General features: G+C 47.0%; 1 protein-coding gene and 1 pseudogene across 1 annotated transcript in view; both read left to right on the top strand.

Moving 5' to 3' along the window:
- LOC105719156 (uncharacterized) overlaps window positions 1–22,901 on the top strand; it is a 114,817-nt gene that overhangs the window by 53,014 nt on the left and 38,902 nt on the right. The gene's annotated exons all lie outside the window — the stretch shown is intronic.
- LOC105719162 (recQ-mediated genome instability protein 2-like) lies at window positions 14,660–21,969 on the top strand (annotated as a pseudogene).

Below are 22,901 nucleotides of genomic sequence, written 5' to 3'. Positions count from 1 at the left end.
TCCCAACTGGCCCGAGTTACCTGGCCACCTGTCCTGGCGCCTAGCCTCCTCTAGCTCCCCCAAGCCCTCTGCCCTGGCAGTGGACACCTTAGCAGAGGGGCTGTCCTCCAGACCCTTTGCAGCCAGGCCTTTCTGCCCACAGATCCCTGAGGACATCTGGGGGGGTTGTCACCCAGAACCCAGCCCCAGGCTCATGCAAATTCTGTCTCCCAGTCCAGCAGCTGTGGCCTCCTTCATTTGGCCTTTTAAAAGAAATTCTTGGGCTGACTCACACTTCCTTTGTCCCCAGCTGGGTTCACTCAAATGTCATTGTTTTGCAAGGCTGAAGTTCGAGTCCCTCAGAAGCAATCTCCAGTGCAGAGGTACTGTATGCTTCAGTGAACCTGAAGGTTCACTGAATTCTAGGGGGTTAGACCCCCTAGAAAACCTGATCCCAGGACAGTTGGGAAACTCCCCCTCACTGGTGGTCAGGGCATTCTGGGTTAAAGAAACTGCTTTGGGGCTTTGGCAGGTGTTCATTTTGTCCATCCCTTGCCTCCCCACCTAACCCCTTCTCAAAGTCACTCAGAATAGTGCCCCTGCTGCCCTGGGGAGTGCATTTGAAACATCTGATGTCTCCTGCTTTCCTTCCCTCCCCATGAAATTGGGGATTCAGATTCAGCGCACTTCTCTGAAGGTTTGTTTCTTTCTGTGCAAACACGTGGAGTGATGCATGGCCTCAATTTTCTAGAACAGTTCCACTTTAACAGAATTGCTGTTATTTTGAGAAAAATTGTACAACAATATACTGGCTTGAGTTTCTTGTTTATGTCCCTGGAAGAGTTTTTGTGTAAATAAAATCACACTGCTCAGAGGGAAAGAAATCCCTGAGGAATTCCCTGGAGAGAAATGGATGGGTGATATTTAACCCATTTTCTCCCATCTCCAGTAGAAAGAACTGGAGTTTTGGAGTTAGGTTGATTTCTGGATCCTTTTTATGTGAGGGCGGTAGAGACAGGGTCTTGTTTTGTCATCCAAGCTGCAGTGCAATGGCTCGATCATGGCTCACTGCAGCCTCAACTTCCCAGGCTCGAGTTCTCCACCTTAGCCTCCCAAGTAGCTGGGACTACAGGCACATAATGCCATGCCTGGCTAATTTTTTAATTTTTTGTAGAGATGGGGGTCTCCCTGTGTTACCCAGGCTGGTTTTGAACTCCTGGGCTAAAGCAATCCTCCTGTCTTGGCCTCCCAAATTGTTGGGATTATAGGTGTGAGCCACTGCACCAGACCTGGAACCATTTTTAATAAATGGAAGTGAAATTCACATAACAAAATTAACTAATTTAAAATGAACAATTCAGTGATGTTTAGTAAATTTACAGTGTTGTGTAACTGCCACCTCTCTTTAGTTGTAAAACATTTTCATCATCCTCCAAGGAAAGGAAACTGTATCCATTAAGCAGTCACTCCACTTCCTCTTCTCCGTGATAGTTAACTTACTGTCTTCCATGATAGTTAACTTACTTAACTAACTTCCATGATAGTTATCTTCCTCTTCTCAGTGATAGTTAACTTACTTCTAGTTACCCATCTTCTCTGTGATAAGTACCACCGGGCTTTCTTGGCTGAGGTCCCTGAAGAGGAAAAAAGTGTTTTCCAGCTGGGCCACCACCTGTGACAAGTTGTCATTTGCATGGAGCTGGGATTCTGTTCTGGGTATGTATGTGCCATTCTATAACTTTTTTTTTTTTTTTTGAGACAGGGTCTTGCTCTGTTGACCAGGCTGGAGTGCAGTGGCATGGTCTCAGCTCATTGCAACCTCCACCTCCCAGGTTAAGTGATTCTCCCACCTTAGCTTCCCAGCTGGGACTACATGTGCCCCCCACCATGCCTGGCTAATTTTTGTATTTTTTGGTAGAGCCCTGTTGGTCAGGCTGATCTAGAACTCCTGACCTCAGTGATCCTCCTACCTCAGCCTCCCAAAGTGCTGGGTTTACAGGTGTGAGCCACCGTGCCTGGCCCCATTCTATACAATTTAGCACAGCTGAGAGTGTCTAACCACCACCAAAATCAGTACACAAAATACTTTCATGCCCCCAAAAAATTCCCTCTTCCTACCCTTTTATAGTTGTCTCTTTCCCTGCTCCCTGACCCTGGCAACCACTGGTTTGTTTTCTGTCCCCAGAGTTTTAGCTCTGCCCAAGAGTCAGATGAATGGATTCCTGTAGATGTGAACTTTTGGGTCTGGCCAACATAAAGTATTTGAGATTCATTCAAGTTGCTGGTTGTATCAGTAGTCCACGCCTTTTCATTGCAGAGTAGTAGTTTATGGTGTGGATGTACCATAGCTTATTAAATTCTGCTGTTATATTGGACTGTCTCCAATTTGGGGTGATGATGAATAGACTGCTCTAAACATTTATGTAGAGATTTTTGTGTGAATGTAAGTCTTCTTTTTTTTTGACACAGGGGCTTGCTATGTTGCCCAGGCTGGAGCACAGTAGTGTGATCATAGCTCACTGCAGCCTTGACCTCAGGGTTTAAGTGATCCTCCCACCTAGACCTCCCAATGTGTTATGGCTACAGGTGTGAGATGCCATACCCAGCCTTGAATCTAAGTTTTCATTTCCCTAGGTTAGATACCCAGGAGTGGGAACACTGGGTTGTATGAAAGCAGATGTGATTCTGTACTGTTTGACCTGGGTAAGTTAAACCTCTGTGGATCTCAGTCTCCCATTTCTGTAAAATGGGTATAAAAAAAGTGCCAACTCCATTGGGTTATTGTGAGGATGAAATGAGATGCATAAGGCACAGAGTATGTGCTCAATAAATGTTACCCTTTGCTTTTGGGTTGGATTGTGTTTCATCCGTATCTGTGGCCATGTTTTCACCTGCAGCAAGGGAGCTGTCGGCCAGTGCTGCTGCAGGAGGTGGGGTGTGAGGATTTCCTTGAACCCCCTTTCTGGGGCCAGAGATTGGACTCAGGGAATTCATTATCAAGTCTGGTAGTAGACAGAGGTCCTCTCTGCAGAAAAAAGCATGAGTTAGGATGCTCCAGTCCCTTTATTCCACAGAAGGAGAAAGTGAGGCTCAGAAAGGGACAGAATCTTGCCCAAGGCCACTGAGCCAGACAGTGGCAGAGAAACAGTTGGTCCCAGAGCTCCTGACTTGCCAGCCCCATGTACCTCCACCTTGATTCCAGTGGCCAGTGTTTGTAGAATGACTGAATGAATGAGTGAGAACACATTCCTAACACATTAGGAACACAAGCTCTGGAACCAGCCTGCCAGAGTTTGACATCAGGTTCTTCCTTGCACAAGCTGTGTGATTTTGAGCACATTCTTTGACCTCTCTGAATCTGTTTCTTCATCTGTAAAATGGGTGCAATCATTATATCTATTGTACAGGGTGATCAGGAGGCTTAAATGAGGTAATGTATGCAAAGACAACAGAAGAAACTTACAAATCTCAGTTTCTTCATCTGTAAAATGGGTGCAATCAATCATTGTATCTATTGTACAGGGTGATCAGGAGGCTTAAATGAGGTAATGTATGCAAAGACTTACACAGTAAGTGCTGAATTAAAGCTAACTTGGGCCAGGTACAGTAACTCAAATCTGTAATCCCAGTGCTTTGGGAGAACAAGGAGGGAGGATTGCTTGAGCCCCAGAGTTTGAGACCAGCCTGGGCAGCATAGTAATGACCCCATGTTTACAAATAATTTAAAAATTAGCCAGGTGTGGTGGTGTGCACCTGTAGTCCCTGCTACTCATGAGGCTGAGGCAGGAGGATTACCTGAGCCCAGGAGGTTGAGGCTACAGTGAGCTATGATCATGCTACTATACTCCAGCTTGGGCAACAGAGTGAGACTGTCTTAAAACAAGGTAACTTTTTAAAGGAAATTCACGACAAGGACATGGTGCGGGACTGAAAACAGGTGTATTTGCAGGGAGTTCATGGTCCTGCCAGTGATGGAGCAGGTCGCCTTCTTGGTTTATTAAAAAGTTGAGGAAAATGTGGACAATTCCTGTCCAGGGACCTGTGGCCAACAGAAAATAGCTCCTACCTTTACCTACTCAGAGCTGCACTAATACAGAAGCCATAGCCACATGGTCCAACTGAGCACTTGAATGGTGGCTTAATATGAGTTCAGATGAACTGTCAGTGTCAGTTATACAATGGATTTTGAAGATGCAGGGTGAGCAAAGGTCCTGAGGCAGGAGGGTACCTGCATGTCTAGGTACCACAGAGTGGTATGTGGGAGATGAAGACAGCGATGTGATATTGTAGCATCTGTTTCTGTGTCTGTCTCTCCGTTTGACTGTTGCTTCCTTTGGGCAGGGGCTGCATCTGCCTTGTACATCTCCATAGCCCCAAGGGCTGGCATGGTATCTGGCATATAGTAGGGGCCTACTACATGTTTGTTGAATGAATGAATGCATGTTGGTTGTAACTAAATCCAGTTGAGTTCAACTGAGCACAAAGAGAGAGAGGACCAAACGCCTGCTGTAGTGGACACTGGTGTGTGCTGGGGTCCCCCTTCTAGACAGAGGCACTCACTCCTCAGCTGCTGGGAGAGCTGGTGGCTTATGGTTGGTGCCCAGCTGAGTCTCTCTCTGGGCATGGTCCCCTAGACCCCCCACCCCATGGGACAGCATACCTCCAATGACTGGTGAATGTGGACTACAAAAGCCTGGCCCCCTTTCCCCAGGCAGGACAGCTCTGCAGTGCTAGTCCAGCTCCAGAACTTCCCCAGCGATGACGGAGGCATTTGTTGTGACTGCATCGCAGCTCAGCTCCTCTGCCTGTCCTCCTGACCTCGCTCCCATGCAGGTGCTGCCTCCAAGAGCACTACCTAGTAAACCTCCTGCTCACTCATCTGTGGGCTTCCCTGGGAACCTGACCTGTTACTCTTCTCAAGCCATAACCTTGTCATTCATTCATTCATTCATTCAGTCAGTAAATATGTACTGAACAGCTATGCCCCAGGCATTGTTTTGGGATCCAGCAGCAACCCCAAACAGACCAGGACTGTTTGTGTAGAGATACTGGCCGTTGAGTTTTTAGATTCCACCAAGACAGAATCTCACCATCTCCAGTGCCACCATGGCCATGCCACCTCTGGGAGGTCTGGCTGCCTCAGCTCCCTAGAGTGGCCCCTAGAAGGTGTGGACAGGTGTGGCGAGAGGAAGGGAGCAGACCAAGGAGCCCAGGTCTGTGGAGCCAGACACAGGCTCAAACTCAGCTTAGTGCTTTTTTGCACTTCCCTAGTGACTAATGATGTTGAGCATCTTTTCATGTGCTCATTGGCCATTTGTATACAGTGTTAGTCCATTTTCATTGCTGTAAAGGAATACCTGAGGCTGGGTAATTTACAAAGAAAAGAGGGACTGGGCATGGTGGCTCACATCTATAATCTCAGCACTTTGGGAGGCTGAGGTGGGTGGATCACCTGAGGTCAGGAATTCAAGACCAGCCTGGCCAACATGGTGAAATCTTGTCTCTACTGAAAATACAAAAATCAGCCAGGTGCGGTAGTGTGTGCCTGTAACCCCAGCTTCTGAGGAGGCTGAGGCAGTCAAGCCACTGCACTGGGTTACAGAATGAGAATCCCTCTTAAAAAAATAAAAATAAACAAAAGAGGCTGGATGCAGTAACTCATGCCTGTAATCCCAGCACTTTGGGAGGCTGAGGTGGGAATATTACTTAAGTTCAGGAGTTTGAGACCAGCCTGAGCAACATAGCAAGACCTTGTGTCTATTATAAAGAAAAATAAAAAGTTAGCTACCAAAAATTAGGTGGTGTGTAGTCCCAGCTACTTGGGCGACTGAGGTAGGAGGATCACTTGAGCCTGGGAGACTGAAGCTGCCAAGCGCTATGATCGTGCCATTGCACTCTAGCCTGGGTGACAGAGTGAGATACTGTCTCGAAAAATAAAATAAAAAAGAATAGAAGTTTATTTGGCTCATAGTTCTGCAGGCTGTACAAGCATGGCACCAACATTTGTTTGGATTCTGGTGAGGCCTCAGGAAGCTTTTACTCTTGATGGAAGGCAGAGGGGGAGGCATGTCACATGGTGAGAGAGGGAGGGAGGAGGTGCCAGGCTCTTTTAAACAACCAGACCTCAAAGGAACTCATAGAATGAAAACCCATTGCTGTGAGGACAGCACCAATCCATTCATGAGAGATCCACCCCCGTAACCCACACACCTCCCACTAGGCCCAACCTCTAATATTGGAAGGATGTCACATTTCAACATTGGAAGAGAGATTTGGAAGGAGCAAAACATCCAAACCACACCATATACCTTCTTTGGAGAAACGTCTGTTTAAGTCCTTTGCTCATTTTAAAATTGTTTTGTTGTGGTGGTGGTGAGTTTCAGGTATTCTTTATATATTCTAGATACTAAACCCTTATCAGATATATGACTTACAAATATTTTTTCCCATTCTGTAAACTGTCTTTTCACTTTTTGGATAATGACCTTTGATACACAAAAGTTTTTACTTTTTATAAAGTCCAGTTTGTTTTCTTCTTTTATTGCTTGTGCTTTTGCTGTCATCTCTAAAGATCCATTGCCAAACCCAAGGTCGTGAAAATGTACCCTTCTGTTTTCCTTTAAGAGTTTTAGAGGAGTCAAGCTTTCTTTTCTTTTCTTTCTTTCTTTCTTTTTTTTTTTTTGAGATGGAGTCCTTCTCTGTCACCCAGGCTGGAGTGCACTGGCAGGATCTCGGCTCACTGCAACCTCCACCTCCCAGGTTTAAGCAATTCTCTGCCTCAGCCTGCCAAGTAGCTGGGATTACAGGCACCTGCCACCACGCCTGGCTAACTTATTGTATTTTTTGTAGAGATGGGGTTTCACCATCTTGGCCAGGCTGGTCTTGAACTCCTGACCTCATGATCCACCCACCTCAGCCTCCCAAAGTGCTGGGATTACAGGCATGAGCCACAGTGCCTGGCCTCAAACTTTCTTCTTTTTCTTATAGTTCTGGCATTATTTACTAAATGATTCTTTTACCATGGAATGATCTTATTGGCCCTTGTTGAAAAGCCATTGGGGGCCAGGAGCAGTGGCCCATACCTGTAATCCCACACTTTGGGAGGCCAAGGCAGGCAGATGACCCGGGGTCAGGTGTTCAAGACCAGCCTGGCCAACATAGTGAAACCCTGTCTCTATTAAAAATACAAAAATTAGCTGAGCATGGTGGTACATGCCTGTAGTCCCAGCTACTCAGGAGGCTGAACCTGGGAGATGGAGGTTGCAGTGAGCTGAGATCCTACCACTGCACTCTAGCCTGGGTGACAGAGCCATACTTCATCAAAAAATAAAGGAAGGAAGGAAGGAAGGGCCATTGGAAATAGATGTATGGGTTTATTTCTGGACACTCATTCTACCCTCTGGATCTCTATATGTCTGCTCTTATGTCAGTACCACACAGGTTTGATTATTGTAGACTTAGTGACTTTTGAGCCTCAGGTCTTTTTTCTCCTATAAGGGGAGGGCAGAAGTAGATCTCTGGCAGGGGCTTGTGGATCAAATGAGCTGGATTAAGTCATAGCAGCTGGCAATGTGCTTGGCCTGTAGAAGTAGTGGAAGCAGTTACTGTTATTATTATATTTAAGATGGAGGTTGTACTTAAAGACTCCTCCAGAGAGCTGGAAATATATGTTAGTCAGTTTAGACAGTTAAAATACTGTAGACTAGGTAACTTACAAACAACAGAAATGTACTGCTCATAATTTTTTTTTTTTTGAGATGGGGTCTTGCTCTGTTGCCTATGCTGGAGTGCAATAGTGCAGTCATGGCTCACTGCAGCTTCCACCTCCTGGGTTGAGGTGATCCTCCCACCTCAGCCACCCAATGTGCTGGGGTTGCAGGTGTGATCCACTGTGCCCAGGCTGCTCATAGTTCTTGAGGTGGGGAAATCCAAGATTGAGGCACTAGGAGATTCAGTGTCTGGTGAGGACTCAAATTCTGGCTCACTGTGTCCTCACAAGGTGGAAGGGGTAAAAGAGCTCTCTGGGGATGCTTTTTATAAGGACACTAATCCACTAATCCCTTTCATGAAGGAGGGCTCCACCCTTACTTATGAGACCTAACCACCTCCCAAAAGACCTACCTCCTAACACCTTCGCATTGGGAATTTTCTTTTTCTTTCCTTTTAAAAATTTTCTTTTTACATTTTTTCCCTTTTAATTTTAGTTGACATGTAATAATTGTACATATGTAGGAGATACAGGGTGATATTTCAGTACGTGCATACAACATGTAATGATCAAATCAGGATAATTAGCATATCCATTTCAAACATTTATCAATTCTTTGTGTTACAATCATTGAAAATCATCTCTTATAAAGTGTTTTGTTTTTGTTTTTGTTTTTTTGAGATGGAGTCTCACTCTGTCACCCAGGCTGGGGTGCAGTGGCACAATCTCAGCTGACTGAAATCTTCACCTCCTGAGCTCAAGCGATCCTCCCACCTCAGCCTCCGAAGTAGCTGGGACTGTAGACACATACCACCATACCTAATATATATACACATTTTTTTGTAGAGACAGGATTTCTCCATGTTGCCTAGGTTGATCTCAAACTCCTCAGGTTAGCCACTGGCCCACCTTAGCCTCCCAAGGTGCTGGATTACAGGCATGAGCCACCACACCTGGCCTCTTCTAGTTTTTTGAGAATATACAATAAATTATAGTTAGCCGTATACAGTGGAACATATGAATTTGGGGAGAGAGGGCACAAACATTCTATTCACATCATGGCAATGTGCCATGGGCTGTAGACATCACCATCAATGCACAGGGCCCAGGAGTGTCAGTCATCAGGCAGTGAGGTGTGACTTCACCCTATTCTACCCACACTCCTTTGAGGCCAGTCTTGGGCTTCCATGAAGTGGAGAAAAAAGGGCACCAGAGACCAAGAAGCATCAGCTTTCACAGTGACCTGGTGATATTCTGTGAGTGAGGGAAGAGGAAGTTTGCTTGTCACTGAGTGGGAGGGATCTGGGTCCCAGAATCATTCTAGGGTGCCACTCCCAACATTCCAGTGCAGGAAGACTGTGCTGCAGCCGTGGTACCTACAGCTGTCCCCAGATGATGCATTATTGAAAGACCTGTGCAGTGAACACCATGCATCCCCCATGCGGATTCCACAATGAACAGTTGACTCTAGTCACCTTCTCTCAGCTTTAGCCACGTGTCCTTCCCTCTATCCACCCATCCATCCACCTTATTTATTTTATTTCTTGTTGCATTTCAAAGTACATTGCAGAAATTCTATCCACTGCCCCTTTGCATACCTTGGCAGGCATTTCATTAACTACAGTTCAAAATGTGTGTCTGAGGCTGGGCACAGTGGCTCACGCGTGTAATCTCATCACTTTCGGAGGCTGAGGTGGGCAGATCATGAGTTTGGAAATTCAAGACCAGCCTGGCCAATGGAGTGAAACCTCGACTCTACTAAAAATACAAAAATTAGCTGGGCGTGGTGGTGCATGCCTGTAATCCCAGCTACTTGGGAGGCTGAGGCAAGAGAATCACTTGAACCTGGGAGGCAGAGATTGCAGTGAGCCAGGATAATGCCACTGCACTCCAGCCTTGGCAACAGAGTGAGACTTCATTTGAAAAGGAAAAAAAAACACAAAAAAACAGAAAACCAAAATGCGTGTCTGTGTATTTTCATAAAACCTGTATTTTACAAAAAAAAAAAAAAAAAAAAATTCCCCAGGGAATTCTTCCATGGTGCCAATCCTGGATAGGGAGTAAGATCTTACGTTAAGAACCACCATCTTGATTACTGACAGACACCTGAGAGGAAGACTTTGTAAGCGTTCCCAGGATGCGGATTAGTCCCTGGCTCTACCTCCTAGCTGTGTGGTCTGGGGCAGGTCACATCATCTGTCCAAGCCTCAATGTCCTCATCTCTAAATTGGACTTAAGAAAAGTATCTGCTTCTTAGGGTTGTCATGAGGAATAACAGTCTCTGCACATGACGTGCCTGGCACGGTGCTTGGCACATAGTAAGGGCTCAGTTAATAACAGCCTTTGCTGTTACAAAGATGTCACTCTATGGATACCTTCCAGAACAACTGCTTTTCTTTTCTTTTTTCTTTGAGATGGAGTCTCACACTGTCACCCGAGCTGGAGTGCAGTGGTGTGTTCTTGGCTCATTGCAACCTCCACCTCCCAGGTTCAAGCGATTCTCCTGCCTAAGCCTCCTGAGTACCTGGGATTATAGGTGCCTGCCAACATGCCTGGATAATTTTTTGTATTTTTAGTAGAGACAAGGTTTTACTATGTTGGCCAGGCTGGTCTCGAATGCCTGACTTCGTGATCTACCCGCCTCAGCTTCCCAAAGTGCTGGGATTACAGGTGTAAGCCACCATGCCTGGCCTTTTTTTCTGAGACCAAGTTTCACTCCTGTTGGCCCAGACTGGAGAGCAATGGTGTGTTCTTGGCTTACTGCAACCTCCACCTCCTGGGTTCAAGCAATTCTCCTGCCTCAGCCTCCCAAGTAGCTGGAATTACAGGGGTAAGTCACCATGCCCAAGATTAGCCCAAGCTAATCTTGGTATTTTTAGTAGAGACAGGGTTCCACCATGTTAGCCAGGCTGGTCTCAAATTCCTGACCTCAGATGATCCGCCCACCTCGGCCTCCCAAAGCGCTGGGATTACAGGTGTGAGCCACTGCACCCGGCCCAGAACAACCCATTTTTGTAGGGCAGTAGGGTTCTTTGTTTCTGGAAGCCAGAAGCATTTTGGCCTGATCAGCCTGGGAATTGGTGAATGGGCAGGTTGAGAGTAAAGCCAGGGCCTACAATTCCTCTCATATTACCTTTGTCCTCACTGGTGCAGGTGGCAGAAAACCCCCTCCCAAGGATCTTTGATCTCACTGGGAAGCTGGGGCTGAGGGAGCCTGGCACAGGGGGTTGCTTCAGGCCTTAGCATGAAGGTGATGGATTGTAGTGTGGGGGATGGGGGATAATCCTCCCTGGAAGGGAGGTTCACCCAACATATGTCAGCAGACCCCAGTTGTCTGCTTATGACTGTAACTTAAGATGCCAATTTTGCAACTCCTGGAGCTGGTGAAACACTATAGCCCCTTGGGTATTTTGTAGGAGATTTAAGGAGCTGCAAATTAGTGAACACACAGGCTGCCTTGGTGCCTGGAGCAGAGCTCACATTCTAGAGACTTTGCAGATTGGCAGACCACAGGCCAGAGTCATTCCACAGATGACTTTCAGGGGCACATGGTTTGTTTTTGTTCCTTTATTTTAGAATTGAATTCCTTGCCAGTATTTTTTTTAAAACATGGAGATTATACATGGAAATGTTTTGAGCCAGGCACGGTGGCTCACACCTGTAATCCCAGCACTTTGGGAAGCCAAGGAGGGTGGACCATCTGAAGTCAGGAGTTCGAGACCAGCCTGGCCAACATGGTGGAAACTCCATTTCTAATAAAAATATGAAAAATTATCTGGGCATGGTGGCGGGCACCTGTAGTCCCAGCTACTTGGAAGCCTGAGGCAGGAGAATCATTTAAACCTGGGAGGTGGAAGTTGCAGTGAGCCAAGATCATGCCATCACACTCCAGCCTGGGCGACAGAGTGAGACTCCATCTAAAACAAAAACAAACACAAAAAGAAAATGTCTTGAAAAATCAGATCTAGCAACAGTGGGCCCACAGTCCTGCATGACAATCATTGGCTGAGTGTGATGGACCCCTTTTGCCGGGACATCAGAAGGGCAGTTTGTCCCTGCTACACCCGGGTTACCTGTCTGTCTGCTGCTGACAAACTTAGTTTGAGACCCCAGGCTTTACTGGTAAGATAGACACAGACTCAACTATTTATCAGTGAGTATTGTAGCATAGGAGAGTGGTTCTCCATAGAGGTGATTGAGCACACTAGGGGACAGTGGCAGTGTCTGAAGACATATTTTGGTTGTTGCAACTTGAGGAGACTACCATGGCATCTAGTGGGTGGAGAGTAGGGATACTGCCCAACATCCTACAGTGCACATGACAGCCCCAACAAAGATTATCCAGCCTCAAATATCAGTAGAACTGAGGTTGGGAAACTGTGGATTAGGGGCACCAGCAAACTGGTCTGAAGGAAGAGGTTAGTGGTGGGGCTCAAGAAAGGCTCCCTGAATAGAAGAGGTCTCACTGGTGAGCAGGCACCTGATGATGTTCCTGCTCCCTTCTCAGCCCAGGCGCCTGGTTACTTTATAGGTCAGGGTTGAGGTGTTGTATTAGTCTAATCTCATGCTGTTATAAAGAACTTCCCAAGACTGGGTAATTTATAAAGGAAAGAGGTTTAATTGACTCACAGTTCTGCAGGGCTGGGGAGGCCTCAGGAAACTTACAATCATGGCAGAAAGGGAAGCAAACATGTCCTTTACATGGCAGCAGGAAGGAGAAGTGCTGAGCAAAGGGGCAAAAGCCCCCTATAAAACCATCAAATCTTGTGAGAACTCACTATCACAAGAACAGCATGGGGGTATCAGCCCCCATGATTCAATTACTTCCCATAGGGTCCTTCCCACAATATGTGAGGATTATGGGAAGTACAATTCAAGATGAGATTTGGGTGGGGACACAGCCAAACCATATTAGATGTAGATGCAAAACCTCATAGAAGCTACTGAGAGTCTATGGTCAATCCGCCTAGCTTCCTTAGCCTCAGTTTCCTCACTTGTGTAGAACAGAGTTTTTTCAGGGTCTGTGGGGTATATGGGATACTTCCTACAAAGTTCTTACAACAGGAACTGGCTCAATTTTATAAAAATCAAACTCTTGACTGGGCGCAGTGACTCACACATATAATCTCAGCACTTGGAGGCCAAGGTGGGTGGATCATGAGGTCAGGAGTTCCAGACCAGCCTGGCCAATATGGCTACTAGAAAGTACAAAAATTAGCTGGCTGTCGTGGCATGCGCCTATAGTCCCAGCTACTCAGGAGGCTGAGGCAGAAGAATCGCTTGAACCCGGGAGGCAAAGGTTGCTGTGAGCTGAGATCGTGCCACTGCACTCCAGCCTGCCAGCCTGGGCAACAGAGTGAGACTCTCTCAAAAAAAAAAAAAAAAAAAAACTCAAGTTCTTGCTGAACACTCTCTGAATGCCTGGTACTGCAGGAGGCCCTGGGAATTCAAAGTCTCTCTCTTTCTCTCTTTTTTTTTTTAGTAGAGACAGGTTTTCTCCATGTTGGTCAGGCTCCATGTTGGTCACTTGAACTCCCGACCTCAGGTGACCCGCCCACCTCGGCCTCCCAAAGTGCTAGGATTACAGGCATAAGCCATTGTGCCCTGCCCCCAAAGTCTCTCTTAAGAACTGACCTTGACTTTTTTGATTGCCTGATTTAGGATTTGTGGACTTTGCTGACTGCGGACATCCAATTTTTAGGGAGAAATTTCTGGGAATTTTATTTGAAAGATGTGCACAAAGATTTAGCTTTTAAGTAGGTCCACAGTGGTTATATTTACAAAGTAAAAAATTGGAAATAGCCTTAATGTCTAACTATAGGATATTGGTTAATATGTGATGAGACAAATCGTATATTATGCAGTCATTCAAGAGGAAGCACATGGATATTTGCTGTTACGGAAAGATGCTCATTATTAAGTGAAAACAATATACAAAACAATCTTTGTATATCAGTAATAGGCCAGGTGTGGTGGCTCACAACTATAATCCCAGCACTTTGGGAGGCCAAGGAGGGAGGATTGCTTGATCCCAGGAGTTCAACATGGGCAACATGGCAAAACCTTGTCTCTACAAAAATACAAAAATTAGCTGGGCGTGGTGGTGCACACCTGTAGTTCCAGATACTTAGGAGGCTGAGGTGGGAGAATCACCTAAGCCTGGGAGGTGGATGCTGTAGTCAGCCATTACTGTGCCACTGCACTCATTCTGGGCAACAGAATGAGACCCTGTCTCAAAAAAATACACACACACACGCACACACACAGACACACACACACATACTTTTACTTTAAAATCTGAAGGCTAATACACCCCCAAATTAACAGTGGCTATCTATAAGCGGTTTTGACAATTATTTTCTACATTTTTTCCTTTTCTAATTTTTTTTTACAATAACTGTGCATTTCTTTTGTGAAAAATAGCAATTATTTTGTTAACCTTAAAAGTATTTGATGTTATTAAAATATAAATGAAAATAATAATAAAAGAAGAAGGGCAAGTTTTCCAGCTGTCCCCTTCTCCCTCTCCAGCCTTATCTCCTGACTGGATTCCTGACCACTCCCAAGAAACACAGGCTCTTCATTCTTTAAAGTATTCACTCACCTCAAAACAAGGCAATGTAAAGATAAATAATCACACTTTGCAGGTGATCTGTATGTACGCCAAATTTTGAGTTGCATTGAATGAGGAAGTTCTTTACCTCTCTGTCTTCCCTTATTTATTCTCATTTAATCCTTTCCTCCATTGGTTCCTAACTTGCGGGCATTTCTTTAGTGTTATCTACGACTTGTGGGCGTTTACTTTTTTCCTACGCATGCGCACTCCTGGCTGATAGAGATGGCCGCTCCCCCCAGGCGGTCCCGCCTTCTGACGTCGACCATTGGCCGGCTCTGCCAGCGAGCCCTTGATTGGTTGCTGCGGGCCGGGCCCGCTGCTTCTCAAAGTTGGCGGGAAAGCCGCAGCATGGCGGAATGGTGGTGGCTGCGGACTCATTCTCAGGCAGCCCCACGACCCTGTGGCTGCAGAGGTCGCCACCACTCAAGGTGCTGGCAGAGCAGCTGCGGCGCCACGCGGAGGGCGGCCCGAGGGCGTGGCAGCTGTCGCAGGCGGCGGCGGGCCGCAGGCCGCTGGAGCTGGCGGCCATGCGGATGCAAGACACCGTGGTGATGGCGGACCGCCGCAGGCGCTGCTGCGAGACCCAAGCGGGGCCTTCTCGGTCCGCGGCCTGGAGCGGGTGCCGCCTCAGCGGCCCTGCCTCGTCCTAGGTAATGCCCGGGCCTCAACGGGGATCCTCTTCCCTGCTGTCCGCCGAGAAGTTGCCGAGATCAGATTCTTCAAACCTGGTCTTGACACTAGAAAGGGGGCGGGGCGCGGCGGGGCTGGCCTACCTCCGGGCCTCTGCCCCTGCAGTTTCCGGCCCGGGTACCTGTGCTATAGCTGGCCTGGAGCCAGAACCTGAGCAATGCCATTGTATAAGACAAAGCTGGGTCTCCAAAAATGAGTTGTAATAACTGCCCCATTCTCCTTGCAATAACTGCTGACTTGGGTTCTGTAAATAAGACTGCTAGTCTGCTCTGGATAATGTCCACCAGGTGAAGTTGTTTACCTTTCTCATCAGTAACCGACAGAATTGCTGGCCTTTGCTGTTGTTTACCTTTCTCATCACTAACTGATAGAATTGCTGGCCTTTGCTTATCAGAATGCGCAGCCCAAGCTAATTTCATCTTGGCCCCTGTGAACTAAAATCTGTAATTTCCACTGGTACCCAAACCATGTGTAAACTAACATTTGTCTTGACTTTTCTCGGTACCCAAACAATGTGTAAACTAATGTTTGTCTTGACTTTTGTGAATCATTTATGTAGCAATTAAAGTGACAATAAGCCCCAGAGCCCTCGGAATGTCCGGAGGCCCCCCACCCCCGTCCCTGCCCAGGAGATGATTTACAGAATCCACCAGCCCTCGGAATGTCTGGAGCCCGTTGATCCCCCTCCCCGCTCCTCAACCCCACTCCCAAGGTGGTCTTTCGGGTATAAAAAGCCTTGACACTCTCCCCTCGTGGCCGCGGGTTAGAGAGACGTGAGTCCTCCGCGGTCACCGGCAATAAAGACCCTGCAATTTGGCATACTTTTGTCTTGGTGAATTAGTTTAATCTCGCATCCCAATACTACAACCCTTGCTCGGTCCTTCCTCCTCCTTCCTCCGTCAAGTTGATCTGATGATAAGCATCACCTGCAGTCCCTTTAACAAATCCAGATTCCCAGGACTCTTCCACCTACTCGTGGGAATCTTCTGGGGAGGGACCCGGGCACCTGCATTTGTCACAAGCCCCCTACCCCAATCGATTTCCTTTTTCATCATCAAGTTTTGGGAAATACTGTCCTTAACATCTCAACTCAAATGTATCTTTCTCAGGGAAGTCCTCCCTAACCCCTAGGAGCGGGAGACCCTCCTGTACTGTGAACTGTCCTGGGCTGTAGCTCACTTACGTTTGCCTCATCTTTTTTTATTTTTATTTTTTGAGAGAGTCTCACTTTGTCACCCAGGCTGGTGTGCAGCGGCACGACCTCGGCTCACTGTAGCCTCCACCTCCCGGATTCAAGAGATTCTCGTGCCTCAACCTCCCGAGTAGCTGGCATTACAGGCGTGTGCCACCACACCCGGCTAATTTTTGTATTTTTTTTTTTTTTTTTTTTTTAGCAGAGACTGGGTTTCGCCATGTTTGTCTGGCTAGTCTCCTGGCCTCAAGTGATCTGCCTGCCTTGGCCTCCCAAAGTGTTGGGATTACAGGCATGAGCCAGCGCGCCCTGCCTGCTTCCTCTCTTAAGCCACTGATGCTCAAACTTGAGCGTGTATGTCTCTCCTGGAGGGCTTGCTAATGCTGGGATGGCTGGGGCTCCACCCTCAGGGTTCCTGAGTCACGAGGTCCAGGTGGGGCTGGAAATTGCATTTCTAACCAGCTCCCAGGTGAGGCTGATGCTACTGGTCTACTTTGGACCTTTTTAAATGTTTTATTTATTTGAGATAGGGGACTCACTGTGTTGCCCAGGCTAGCCTTGAGCTCAAGGAATCCTACTGCTCAGCCTCCTTGGGTAGCTGGGACTACAGGCCTGCACCACCATGCCTGGTGTTTAGGGGCCATACTTTGAGAACCACTGGGACAGACTGAGCTTCTGGAAGGCCAGAGCTGTGTGTTCCTCACAACTATATCCTCAGCATCTGGCCCAGTGCCTGGCACATAAGTGCTCCAAGAACCAATTGTCTTGAGTGACAGGCAGTGGACATCCATCTCACTTGTTCACTGAGATGTCAATGGAGCAGGTGTTACACATCAGCCCCCCCATATGCAGTGCTGGGCTGCAGCTGAGATCCAGATAAAGCCTGCTGGGAGATAGGCAGTGAGCATGTGTCCCAGAGGATCGCTGATCCCTGGGGAGCCGTGAGGATGTACAAGGTGCTGAGTGACCCTTGGAGGCTTCTAGAGGATGTGAGATCTAAGCTAAGGAGATCTGAGGATATGTGGACCTTCCCTCCCCTTGGCTCCCTCCCTTGGGAGATCAGGCCAAGATCACTTCATTCCTAAGGGCCCCTCCTGCTCAGTCTTGGAGTCTTAATTAGAGGCAGATAGGTCAGTGGTCTGGCCTGAGCTGCTTTGGATTCAGACAGACTTAGGTGAATTCTTGGCTCCACTCCTTCCCAGCTGAGCTGCCTGGAGCACTTTTGTTAACTTTTCTGGATTTGTACTCTGGTAAAAAGGAGCTAATCATTCCTGCCTGTTGTGTAGATTCAGTAAGTAAACAACTGCCTTAACACTGCGCCTGGCTTGTAGTGAGGGTGCAAAACATACTCCTGTCCCCTCCCCCACTGCCTTGCCCTTCAGCCTTCCCTCTGTCTGCCTGCCCTCAGCCCCAGCACTGGTCTAGGACAGGGTCAGCAAACTACAGGCCTCCTCTTTTCACATGTCCTGCAAACTAAAAATGCTTTTTAATCTTTTATTTATTCTTATTATTTTTATTTTTGAGACAGAGCCTCGCTCTGTGTCTCAGGCTTGAGTGCGGCGGCACAATCACAGCTCACTGCAACCTCCACCTTCCAGGTTCAAGTGCTTCTTGTGCCTCAGCCTCCTGAGTAGCTGGGATTACAGGCGTGTACCACCACGCCCGGCTAATTTTTGTAGTACTAGTGGAGCTGGGGTTTCATCATGTTGGCGAGACTGGTTGGTCTTGAGCTCCTGGCCTCAAGTGATCTGCCCACCTTTGCCTCCCAAAGTGCTGGGATTACAGGCATGAGCCACTGTACCTCACAAGTTTTTACATTTTTAAATGATTAAAAAAAAATGACATGTGAAAAGTATATGTAATTTGAGCATCAGTGTCCATAAGTTTGGCATTTTTTTTTTTTTTTGAGACAGAGCTTCGCTCTTGTTGTCCAGGCTGGAGTGCAATGGCACGATCTTGGCTCACCACAACCTCCGCCTCCTGGGTTCAAGTGATTCTCCTGCCTCAGCCTCCCAAGTAGCTGGGATTACAGGCATGTGCCACCACACCTGGCTGATTTTTTGTATTTTTAGTAGAGACGGGGTTTCTCCATGTTTAACAGGCTGGTGTTGAACTCCCACCACAGGTGATCTGCCTGCCTTGGACTCCCAAAGTGCTGGGATTACAGGTGTGAGACACCACGCCCCACTATAAGTAAAGTTTTATTGGAATACATTGGTAATTTACAGAATGTCTCAGCCAATGTCCCACTACAGCTAGAGTTGAGTATCTGGGACAAAGACCCTATGGTGGGAAAAGCTTGAAATATTTACTGTCTGGCCCTTTACAGAAAACATTTGCCAACCCTTTCCCTTAGCCTTTGCTCAGCATGTAACCCATGCTGCTTGGTGTGTTGGCTTGCAGGCAAAGCCTCTTGCAGGCAGGCTGGGGCAGTCTCCTGTCTGGTCTCAACCCTGGCATAAGGCTTGCATCTAGTAAATACTTCATTGTTTGAACCAATGGGCATTGGTGAACTTGTCTGACATACCCACTGGCCTGAATGCCAGCTGGCAGGGCCATGTCATTTCCTCTTGTTAATTAATACCAAATCCAGCTTGACAAACTTGAGTCACTGCCTTCAGGAAGGGGAGCAGGGAGGTAAGCAGGCCACTAAAACACAAAGTAACATTGCAGGCAAGAGCCAGGTGGTACAAACAAGGGACAGCTGATCCAGGCTTGAGGGCTCAGAAAAGTCTTCCTGGAAGAGGCAGCCCTGAAGGATGCACTAGAGTTGACTGTAAGGACCAACACTCCGGGGTTGCCTGGGACTGAGAGGGTCCTGGGACATGGGACTTTCAGTGTTAAACCTAGGACAGTTGGGCACCCTCTGTCTGGGTGCAGTGGCAGGAGACTGTGCAGCTCCATGGAAGAGCCAGTGCAAAGGCTCAGAGGGGATAGAGCCTTGTGCATTTGGGGAGCCTGGCTGGGACAGCAGTGGAAGGAAAGAGGGTTCTATCCTGATGAGCCTCAGTGCTGTCTAGAAGGACATGCCTGCTTCAAGGTGGCCTTGAGCTCTGCTCACTGCACTGCTGCTCTAGTGCTATTCCTCCACTGCCTCTTCCTCTGGAACATCCAGGAGTTTGTTTCCATAAACCTAAGGTGCTGAAGGTGCTGAGTTGATTGAGAAATTCTCCCTGTCCTCAAGCTCCTCTTTGTTGGAGAAGCAGAGAAACCATGCTTACCTAAATCCTGCTGTGATCAACTGAGTTCTGGAGGCAGGAGGTGGATTAGAGAATTTTGACTGCAGTGGTGAGATGGGGATGGTTTTGAAGTGGAGGAAGCTGCCAGAACATGGGCTGGGAACCATTGGAGTGGTCATGACAACTGGGGGGTGGGGATGCAGAAAGGAGAGGGAAGGACAGAGTGGAGAGCTGCTTTGGAGTGGGAGAGGGTGCGGGCCAGTTTGTCTCATTGCATGCCTTTGAGTTCATCCAGCTGGCTGTGTGTGCCTTCCTAGTAGAGCTCCTGTTTCCCTCTCCTGGTCAGAATGTCCTTGGGCTTGTTCCTCTCTTTCTGGGCCTTCAGTTCTACTTCTGTCGGTTCCAACCTTACCAGCACTTTAGGCCCATTCAGAGGGGACAGCAAGTGCTTTTTCAGAACTAGCGTCTTACCGAGGGACCCAAGAGGATTGTGGGGAGGAGCTCTGAGAGACCTGAGCACATCCTCCCTGAGGCTGAATGGCAGGATCAGGGGTCAGCTTGCCTGGCATTCTTCTCAAAGCCCCAGGCCCCATGTACAGTGCAATGGAAGCAGCTTCATAGGGGCAGGCAGTGGCGCTGGCACCAGGCCTGTCCTTCCTGCAGTGTTTGGAGTTTTCTTTTACACAATCGGGCTTTGTGTGGTTGAGATTGGCCAAGTTTTGCTTTGAAGGAGAGTCACTTCCCCAAGGGAATGGGAAGTGAGTGTCACAGTTAAAATGTCATTAGTTCATCCGGGTGGCAGCCTGCCCTTGTGTGGATTTGCTTGTATGTGCTGGAGGTGGCAGGGATAGGTCCATGCAGTTGGAACAGTGGGGCAGGGGCTGCCTGCCCAGCCTTTCTGGCAACATAGAGGGAAAATTGGATTTGCTTGGTAACTGTCAGAGGGTGTCTGCAGAAAGAGGATGCATCCTGTGCATAGAGACTAGTCACATACTCTAGCTTTGAGCAAGGAATGGGATTAGAGGAAAGCTGAGGTTTTTTGCCCCTGCCTCAGAGCAGCCTGTCTAATTATAACACATACTCTGATGGGAGTGTCTCCTCCATTCCTTGGGCATGATTACAGTTTATGTGATGGTTTTGTTTGGCCTAGTAAAATCAGAAACCAAAGAAGATGGCCAGGCACGGTGGCTCATGCTTGTAATCCCAGCACTTTGGGAGATTGAGGTGGGTGGGTCGCCTGAGGACAGGAGTTCCAGACCAGCCTAGCCAACATGGTGAAACCTTGTCTCAACTAAGAATACAAAAATTAACCAGGCATGGTGGCAGACACCTGTAATCTCAGCTACTCAGGAGGCTGAGGCCCAACAGTCACTTAAACCCAGACAGTGGAAGTTGCAAGGAGCCAAGATCATGCCACTGCACTCCAGCCTAGGCAACAGAGTGAGACTGTCTCAAAAGAAAAAAAAAAAGAACATTACTATGGGTTTTCTTCTTCTAGGAAAGTACATGATGGTGATGGGAGTGGTACAGGCCTACAGCCCCGAGCCACACCTGCAGGCTGTGAAGATGAGACTTTTCTGATAATCCCATCCATGAAGGTATGTGGGAACTGGAAGTGGAAGATTTACACAGTAATATTCCTTAGATGACATTGGAGCTGTCGTTAAAAACAACCAAAATCCTGAAATGATTTAAAGTTTATAATGATGTGGGTTTCATGGACATTTTTCAATGCATATTTTTCAAAAGTTTCTCAGAGAGCCTTGCTTTGGTTGACCGAGGAGTCCAGATGTCAGAATGTTTAAATCCTGGGATAGCTCAGTAACAGGCTCTGCTGTCCCTTGCTTTGCCTGTGTTTGCTGATAAAAAGCAGATTTTTTTTTTCTTCCTGGTGTGTGTGTGTTAATTCTCTCTCTCTTTCTCTTGGACACCGAGGTCTCATGTTGCATTTTCCAAATTTTATGTGTGATGATACTTTTTCCATTACTGCTGTGTCCTTCCTGTTTTACAATGCAAAATTTATCTCAGTCATTGCCCGTGGTGATTGAAGTGTGGTTATGGGCAGGAAGACAGACTGTGTAAAAAAGGAATGACATCATGGCTCCTCATCTTCTTCATCAGCAACTACCATAACCAGTTTGCAAGTCAAATGGCATTTCCTTACAGGAGGCTCTGCGGCCCCCGAAAGACGACAGCTCCCTTTCTGCTTCGGACACTACTCAGACATTTAGACACTGCTCTATTCATTTCCCTCAGCTAGAGAAGGTGATACCTTCTTCCATCACTCAGATGTTGAGACATTTTGGGAATTTCTTGTTGAAATGAAAAACATCAAGATTAAGGATGCCTTTTAGGCTTTGGTTAAACTTCCGCTTCATAACTTTGGGTGAGACACAGCGAGCCTCCTGGTTTTGAGTTCTTTTGTCTTTTTGTATGGAATGACTTGGCTGTGATTTGAATATTGGGTTTCTGCTGTCTGCTTAATACCCATGCCTGATTTTTTGAGATTGTATATATCAAGGGAGTTAGATTATGTTCTGACAAGGTTATAGACTTTTGCCTGGATTATTGATATTCTACCTCTAATAAATTGTTTAATATGCTGTATGTGTTTTTTTTAAAATAGACTTTTAAAAAAACAGTTCTAGGTTTTCAGAAAAATGGAGCAGAAACTACAGCGTTCCCATATACTCCACACTCACACCCCACTCTCCCAGTTTTTCCACCTGTGAACATCTTTTATTAGGATGATACATGTAATAAACCAACATTACATTTTTTATTAACTAAAGTCTAGTTTACATTAGTCTTTATTCTTCCTCTTATACATTATGTGGATTTTGCCAAATTCATAATAACATGTATCCACCATTACAGTATCATCCAGAATAGTTTCACTCCCCTAAAAATCCTCTGGGTTCCACTTGTTCGCCCCTCCCCGCTACCCTGACAATCACTGATCTTTCTTTTTCAGTTTTGCCTTTTCCAGAATATCATATAGTTGGATCATACAGTATGTTGTTTTTTCAGACTGGCTTCTTTCATTTGCTGTGCGTCTAAGATTCCTCCATGTCTTTTTTTTTTTTTTGAGACAGTCTCACTCTTACCCAGGGTGGAGTGCAAGGGCACAATCACAGCTCACTGCAGCCTCAACCTCTCAGGCTCAGGTGATCCTACCATCCCAGACTCCCATGTAGCTAAGTCTATAGGTGTGCGTCACCATGCCTGGTTAATTTTTTGTATTTTTTTGTACAGACAGGATTTTGCCATGTTGCCCAGGCTGGTCTCAAAGTCTTGGGCTCAAGAAATTCTCCCACCTCAGCCTCCCAAAGTGCTGGGATTACAGATGTGAGCCACTGTCTCTGAACTCCTTCAGGTCTTTTTGCAGCTTATTAGCTCTTTCTTTTTCTTTTTCTCTTTTTAAATAAATGCCCATGTTTATTACAATACAGAAACCCGAAGAATTCCTTAGGCACTTTTTTTTTTTTTGAGATGGAGTCTCACCCTGTCACCCAGGCTGGAGTACAGTGGTGCAGT

The sequence above is a fragment of the Aotus nancymaae genome, unplaced genomic scaffold, assembly GCF_030222135.1.
Source record: "Aotus nancymaae isolate 86718 unplaced genomic scaffold, 86718_ANA_hifiasm-v0.15.2.pri h1tg000012l, whole genome shotgun sequence".
Lineage (NCBI taxonomy): Eukaryota > Metazoa > Chordata > Mammalia > Primates > Aotidae > Aotus > Aotus nancymaae.
The sequence above is the reverse complement of the archived record's forward strand: the minus strand, read 5'-3'. Positions and strand labels throughout refer to the sequence as shown.